This window comes from Momordica charantia, assembly GCF_013281855.1.
Source record: "Momordica charantia cultivar OHB3-1 chromosome 10 unlocalized genomic scaffold, Mcharantia_2.0 BLBB01000010.1, whole genome shotgun sequence".
Classification (NCBI taxonomy): domain Eukaryota; kingdom Viridiplantae; phylum Streptophyta; class Magnoliopsida; order Cucurbitales; family Cucurbitaceae; genus Momordica; species Momordica charantia.
In genome coordinates, this window is record NW_028275158.1 from 18,662,632 (window position 1) to 18,671,411 (window position 8,780).

General features: G+C 31.1%; 1 long non-coding RNA gene across 2 annotated transcripts; it reads right to left on the bottom strand.

Moving 5' to 3' along the window:
• Positions 1-1,810: 1,810 nt before the first annotated feature.
• Positions 1,811-6,194, bottom strand: LOC111013343 (uncharacterized). Of its 2 annotated transcripts, XR_002601668.2 has the most exons (4): positions 5,962-6,192; positions 5,368-5,626; positions 4,134-4,221; positions 1,811-4,020 (listed from the first exon to the last, which is right to left on the bottom strand). It is a non-coding gene; the product is annotated as an uncharacterized LOC111013343 (long non-coding RNA). The 2 variants fall into 2 exon arrangements; XR_015787424.1 differs by having other exon boundaries at positions 5,368-6,194.
• Positions 6,195-8,780: the final 2,586 nt, after the last annotated feature.

Here is an 8,780-nt window from a genome sequence, read left to right on the forward strand (position 1 = left end):
AGATTTTAGATGAAAAGTGATTTTTTTTAGAGCGAAAAGTTAGGGATTTTGAGAGAAGCGTAAAGAACACGAAGAACGGGCACTCGAGAGATCGTCAGATTTGTTTTCTCTCTCTTCTTTTTTCTCTCTTGTGCTTGAACTTCCTTCAATGTTGTTGATTAAGATTATCCTTTTGGATTCAAGCATTAGCTAAATACACTTTTATAAGGCATTGATGTAGTCTTTATCAAACTTTACTCTTCCATGTTCTTTATTTGATTTATCTTCTAAACTTGTTGGTTGTGAGAACTTTTTCTATTCTTAATGCATTGTTTAGATTGGTTATTTTTTACATTGATTTCTTGTCATAAATCAAGGCTAACAAGATTTTTTACTAGATTTAAATAGTTTTCCGTAATTAAAGCAAGAGATAGAGATATTATTGTAAATTTTTGGCATAGTTTGGGTTCTACGTGCTTAATTATTTGAGTTGTGTCCCCTATCTTTTAAGGGGTCGACTAACGCTTTTTAAACATGTTCGAGTATTCCGATGCACATGGTTAAAGTTTGATCTAAGATTACCCGGCCTACACTTCGACTACTAATAAGGGGACAAGACCAACCAATTAGATTGGAGATGATCCCTTCTCTCCTGTGAGTGCAGTGAAGGACTCTCGCCTCACCCGCCCGTTTGACTTATGGCATCATCGACTTGCTTTTCAACCTAAGTGATTTCATAACTAGAAAGAAAGACCTCTCTTTCGGGATCAGTCCCGTCCCTAGATGTAGTAGTCAATCAGCGGGACATTCAAAGAAGCTATGCACCTTCACTAAATGTTAATGAAAGCAAGCCCTTTCATCCTAATCTCATCTACTGAAAAGGGGGCCGGGCGTAGTCAGAGTAGTCATAGAGATATAGATACTTTGATTTTCAAAGAAAATGGTTATTGCTTGAGAAAGAGTATCGAGTCAATAGGGTAGAATTTTGGTAACAACCTTTGTTTAGAAAAGTTTCGATTAAAGTTGTAGGAAGAGTTGAAGGGCGATATCGGTGAAGTCATGCTCTAGAGTTTAATATACTTGAATTTACTCATGTTTCTTGATAGTTGTGTTATTTTCTTCTTTTATTGAACTAGTTTTTAGAATTTTATTTCTTTACTTTACCACCATTAAACTTTCAGCATTCAGATAAAATTGAAGTAAATAATCGATAATTAGTAATCATTCATTCCATATGGAGACGATACTTTATTCACTTCTATATTACTTGTGATGATTTGTACACTTGCAAAGTTAAACAACAAGTATATGATATCTTTTTGTTGTAGAAGAACTGTATCTAGCTATTAAATTTACTGAAAATACTATATATGGTTTTGTAAACCTTTGTTTAGAAAATTTTCAATTAAAGTTGTAGAAAGAGTTAAAGGGCAATATCGATGAAGTCATGCTCTAGAGTTTAATACGCTTGAATTTACTATTGTTTCTTGATAGTTGAGTTATATTCTTTTTTTATTGAACTAGTTTTTAGAATTGTATTTCTTTACTTCACCACCATTCAAATTTCACCATTCAGATAAAATTAAAGTAAAGAATCGGTAATTAATAATCCTTCATTCCCTGTGGAGACGATATTTTATTCACTTCTATATTGCTTGTGATGATTTGTACACTTGCAAAGTCAAACAAAAAGTATATATGCTTTAACTTCAATCTAATGTCTTTTTTCTGGAAAAGAACTATATCTGGTTAATAAATTTACTGAAAATACTATATATAGTTTTGTATTATTAGCAACATACATAAATACACCAATTGCATTAAGATACGGTACTCCAGAATCAAGAAGTTTTTCATTATCTCTTTCCAAAGTCAAAATATATCTTTTTTCACATCAAATGAACAAACTTCCATTAAAATTTTCAAGGTGTTAAATTAGCCCTATGTCATGACAATATGACAGCTACGATAATCGTTATTTAACTCCCGACTATTTTGCTATCAAAGTGAATTAATTCCAAAGAAGATTGCAAATCAGTCACCAATCTTTCCTGAACTACTGTCTTATGAAACTGACGCATAAATAAGGGAAAGCAAGGTAGTGAGCTGCAGCATTAAACACCTTCCCTAACCAGCAGAATATTGCCCTTGAATACTTGCCTTACTTATGGTAGCTGGTAATGAGAATATGAGAAGAATGCTTACTTTCTATAGCAAACCAAAATTATAGCTAATCTTTCACTAGCCGTTAGCTAATTATTGCTTTATTTTTTATGCTGTCTTCCTGTAAGTAATATATATAGCAAGTCTTTGTAACTTTTGGAATTCAAGCAAAGAGAGTGAATTTTCACACAATTCTGATTTCAATTCTGTAATGGTATCATAGCTCTGCTTACATGAAAGAAGTAAAAACCAGTCTTGTTTTGATAAACACACAATGTCCACAGCAGAAAATCCACTCACAATTCAACTATTTCATCAATGTTCTTGCTTAATTTCTATCAAGTTAAACCCCAACAATTATCTTCTTTGGAAATCTCAGGTTTTGCCCCTCATTAGAACCATTAGAATTGAAGGTCACCTCACTGATGATAAGCCATTAGAAGAAAATATCGATGGTAGTAAAGGAGAACCACAACTCAATATCCTAAATACACTACTTGGAGGTAGAATGATAGAGTACTCCTAGTTTCATGGCTCCTAGGAACCATTATACCGAAGAAATCCTACGTATGGTAAAAAATGTTGACATGGCACATCAAGTGTGGATCTCGCTAGAAGAGCAACTTCTCAGCATGACCAAGGAGAATGAAGTTCATCTCAAATAAATGTCTGGTTAGCCTAAAGAAAGGTAATCTTACTCTCGAGGATTATCTAAACAAATTAAAATCTATTTGTGACAGGATAGCGTCAATGGGAAAACCTCTAGATGAAACTACTAAAAGTCTTTCCATCTAGTAAGAGGATTAGAGAGCAAATACAAGGATTTTCAAGTAGCAATGCTCTCAAAGACACCCTACCCTACCTACAAAAGTTAATCTCAATAAATGCAAGGTTAGCCTAAAAAAGGTAATCTTACTCTGGAGGATTATCTAGACAAATTAAAATCTATGTGTGACAGATTATCGCCAATGGGAAAATCTCTAGATGAAAGTACTAGCAAGAGGATTAGGGAGCAAATACAATGACTTTCAAGTGACAATGCTCTCAAAGGCACCCCATGTTGGGAAATTGAAGACCCTAATTTTTCCTTCCACAGAAATATCCAAACACAACAAAAAATATGCAAATAGGAACAAAACTGTAAAAGCACAAGAATAACGACACAACAAATTATACTGGTTCACCACTAAGGGGGGCTACGTCCAGTCTTCCACTCAAATGTGGGTAATTCACTAATAATTGTTTAAGGATTGGGATACAAAACTCTCTCCAAAAATATCCCCTAGAGATCCCAACAAAAGCCCTCTAGCTTCTAAGTATTATAACACACTATACTTAGGTACCAGGAATAAAAAACACGTACGCACTAAACCCATGGGATACAAAATCCTTTTCAACACTACCCACAACCACTCAAGTCTCTTTTATTTGGATTCCGTATAAATAAAAAACCTTAACATAAGGGCCCTATTTATAAGAGGTCAAATATCCTAATTCTTATAGGAAAACAATATTGTAATCTTTATAAGACAACAATATCCTACCCCAGGTAAAAATTGGTAATAGTGTTGAAAAATATTTTCTTCATAGGACATGGATTTCCTGTTTTGGCTTCACAATCCCAACACCCTACGCGCTACCCTACAATCAATTCATCCAATCATTAAAGAATCATGATAGTAGAAAGTCAGGAAGAAAAGTCTCATCAAATTAACCATAATCAAGCCTTTCTTAGTCAAAGACGTGGAACAATTGCAACTATAATACAAGAGGAAGAAGTTGAAATCAAGGAAGAGCTCAAACTTACTCACAAACATTATCCACAAACAAGATGCAACAAATGATACATAAGCAGTTTGCAAGCTCCACACCAGCAATCTGCTTTAACCAGCAAGGAGTTATCAACGATTCAATGCCAAATATGTGGAAAATAAACACAACTCTCAAATTTTGGAACATATTTGACCATTCATACCAAGCTAGAGAAGTACCTCAAGCACTTGCAGCTCTCTCCCTCAATGAGAAAAATACCATGAACACAACTTTGTTTGCTGACTCTGGCACTTCAGCACATGTGTTCTGTTAAGGTAAACTTTACAATGTCAAGTCATATTGTGGCAATGATAAATTATACATAGGAGATGGGAATGGGCTTGTCATTAGTCACACTAGTAAATGCACTTCAAAATATAGAACTAACGACTTAAATCTAAGTAATGTTCTAGTTGTGCCTTAATTACGAAAAATCTTCTTCATATTAGTAAGTTAACATCTGAGAATGATTGTACTATATGTTTTCATGCGGGAAGTTTTGTAATCAAGGACAAACAAAGTGCAATATGTTAAGGATCCCACGTTGAAAAGGGAATGGACCTTATAATGGTTTATAATAGACACGAGCTACTCCTCTCATTGCCAATTGGTTTTGAGATAAAACCCATGAATATTGATATGGTATCAGAGACCAAACTCTCAAACGAGCATCCAGTCCAAAAATGGGATCTGATCAAAATCGATGAGCCAAAAAGAACCACGATTTTGGAAAAGATCCGGACTCTAATGCTTTAAAGGTATTTGGGTGCAAGTGTTTTCCTTATTTGAGAAACTACGACAAAGATTATAAGTTCACTAAAAGAACCTATCCTTTTATTAGATATAGTCCTATTCACCAAGAATATAGATGTTTAGACACCTCAACAAATAGGATTTATATTTATAGACATGTAGTTTCCATAATTTCCATTTGTAAACTTTCAAAATTTATCTAAGGTTAAATTGTAAATTTGGTCTCTAAACTTTAAAGATTGTGTCTATATCTAGATAGGTTCTTAAGATTTCATATTAAACTTTAAAAAATAATTTTATAAGCTTTAAGTATTGTGTTTAATATAGGTTATATTATCGAATAAGTATTTGGACTTTCAATTTTGTGTCCAATAGATCCTCAAACTTTAAAAACTATCCATAAATCAAAGATCCATTAAACATGATATTGAAGTGTAAAGTCCTACGAGACATTCTTGTAAAGTTCAACAACCCATTAGATACATTATTTTAAATGTCTAGAGTCTTATTAGACATCTTTAAACTTCAAGGGTCTATCGGATACAATTTTGAAAGCTCAGAAATCGAACTTGTAATTAAAATTTACTAATTAAATAAAATTTATCAATTTTGTTATAGCATAGTAATTCTTAGAAACAAAACGCTCGAGGAACGACTTACCACATCAGATAGAGTAACCTTGTTGTCTAAGCCATCGAAATCTAAGAGCAACAATTAATGTAAATATCTTCATCACCAAGACTGCGAGGATTTTGCACATGCTCTAGAATTTCATTAATTTCTTCTTCAAAGTGGTAAGACAAACTCAGGTGAGGGATTGAATCAATCAAACTTAATGTTCTCAAGACTTTTTAGCAGCTGCAAGCATGCTTCTCACTTCTTCTTTCAGTTTTTGAAGTTTTTTCCTGACCAAGTCATCCTAATTTTTTCCATGGGTAATATTTTGTGTCCCACAACAAAAAGACATATCATATATGTATTAGGCTTAGAAGTTGTATATAAATACAAAAGCAAAATTTTCAAGTTCACCTTTGTTTCTTTTATTATGTTTCATGTTTCACAAAATATATATGTATTTATATCATAAAAACATATTTCTATATGTTTTATTGAAGTTAAAAAGGAAAAAGGATTACCCAGGACACATTTTTGTTCTGTAAATGAAAAAGAAAATATGAAACAAAAAAGTTTTATCATAGATACAACAAAAATCAAAATATGAGAAAGAAAACATTTCAAAACATAATTATATACCATTACAGGAAAGGAAATAATCTCCCCAAACACTTGGTTGAAAGTTTGGACGAAGAACACCATCAATGGAAGAGGCATTACTTGGTGCAATGAGATCTGAGACAACTTGAAATGACATTCTTTTTCTGGAGATATTGAAGAATGGATCAACACAGAGTTTTACTCCCACTATGATCTTATTATGTTAAAGAAAAACCTTTGATATGTTTGGCTGATATATAGATGTTCATGGGAATGGAATTTATAGGATTTTAGAATTTCAGTCTTGCACTCTTAAAGTGCTTCAAAAGTTTTTAATAATTATTGAAACTTTCAATTTTGTGTCTCCTCAGTTTTAGTCCAAAAATTGAAATGAATATCATATTAAAATTAAAAATTAAAGGAGTTATTAAAAACTTTTAAAATTCAGATGTATTATTAAAAATTTAACTTATATTTATTAGATGTTAAAACTAGTGGCTGGCTATTATAGAGTCATTCGTTGACTAGGTGATCAATTTGGCCATAAGTAAAACGTTGCACAATTTCCTACAGAGATTGTTTTTCCTTCTTGTAATAATTGAGCCTAAAAGGGAAGACGAGAGATTTTAAATTAGAGGATGGAAATTTTGGTCAAGTTCGTAATTTTTTAAGAGATTTGAACTTTGGTCTTTTCACCTGCCTCCACTAAGTACTCCCTTGGATGGGTAATTAGTGAAGATATTTTTGCAAGATTATCCTTTTGCACACCATTGTCGGCAAAAGGATATTGATCAACTATAAAGATATTAATAATTCTAAATAATATTAGGTTTCAATTTCTATCTATGCTCAAAACTCAAAGTGACAATCGACACGGGACTTTAAAATAATAACGAAAATCAATGTCGTGGAGTGCTAAAGAATAACGATCGATTATATATAGAATAATAGATATCGTACGTATCTATTAGAATCTCAATAGTTCTTCTATGGTTTAAAGATATAAGCAGTTTTGAATAGTGTTTTGACTCATTTTTCTAAAAGAATTTTATTAGGTAAAAATGGTAGGATAACTATATTAGGTAGGGAAAAGATATTTGATACTTTAAAAAAGCACCGTACAAATGTTATGCTGATTACTGCATAAAGAGACAATATTGCTTACTTTTTTAATTAAGTTTATTAAAAATTGAAACCAATCAAACGGAAGACACTACAAGAAAATAGGTTTTTTGGGACGTAGGAAATCTGTCGCTAAAAATCAGTCTATGTCGATAAAACTATCAGCGACAACAACGATCTGTCAATTACCACTGAGCTATGCTCACTTTGGCATCGCTAATAACTTTATTAGCGACAAGTCTTCTTTATTGCTGATAATATTATTAGCGACAAGGCCATTGTCGCACAATAGTTTAGTAGCGACAATAATGTCTTGTCGCTAATAATGTTAATTCATTTTTTTTTGGTCTATCTTGTCGTTGAAAACGGTTTGAAATCATCTCTTACTAATAGTTTGAAACGATAATCTTAATTAGTCGTCAATTAACTTCCCTTTTACATCTCTGAAATAATTTGCATCTAAAAATTCCATAATACATTTATTCATAAAAACATCTTAAATCATTTGAATTGCAAAAGTAACTTTTAAGATTGAATTGCAAATATGGAACATAAGATAAATCCAACTTTGAATAATAAATAAAAGTCAATTGATTAAATTGTAAATATGTGTATCTAGTCATTACATCCAAAAAGAATAGAAAAAACATACATCAAAATATCAGCGACGCAAACAACGTCACTGATATTAAATATCAACGATGCGGTGAACTAGTATTGTCGCTGATATATATTATCAGCGACATGCTTTAGTAACGTGTTGCTGATAATATATATAAGCAACATCTAGTTCGGCTGTATCGCTGAAAACGCTTTTAGCGACACGATTTTTACAACGTCTCTAAAAATTCGTCTTTAAAAGCCCGATTTTTTGTAGTGAGACTATCGGTCATTTTTAAGGCATGTTAGTCGCCGATCGGTTCCACAACTAGTAAGAAATCAACCCAACAACCGATCTATATATTACTAGTTTGATACCACGTGCAAATGCACGGAGTATTTTCAATTAAACTTAATTAATTTTATAATAACATAAATAAATGAAAAAACAATAAAATAATAATAATAACAACCAAAAAATAAAATTAAGATGTATATATGCAAACTTCATCAAGATATATGTATTTTACCAATTTAGTCCTTTAATACTCTTTATGAGTATATTTAAATTGCATTATTTCGTACCATTTTTTTATGGATTTTAGGTTACATTTCATATTTTTAATATATTGATTAAAAAATATATAAGTACTTTAATTTTTATTTTGAAAATGTTATTTTATCTAATTTGGGCCTATTATTTTTTAAAAATATTTTGTTTGTTTATAAAAAATTCTTAAAAGTTTTCAAGCTAACATTTTGGTATATATTAAACGTTTTAGTTTATACTTATTTAACTTCATATTGTAATTAAAATTATTAAAAAATCTTTAAATTATATTATTGGAAAATGAAGACACAAAATGTATTCCGACTTTTTAGATTTCATACAAATTGTTGTTGAAAATTGATTTATTATTTTACTATTTACAATTAATTAAAATAATTTTTATGTCCTTACACGAATTTTTTTTCAACATGAACGTGTAATGGATTAATATCATTATTTTCTAAACAACATTCTAAATGCCTGAAATACTAATTATAAGAGAACAATAAAAACAATAGTAACAAAAAAAAATCAAACTTCGGTTATACACTAATCTAAAATATGATTATGCTTGACAATAACTATT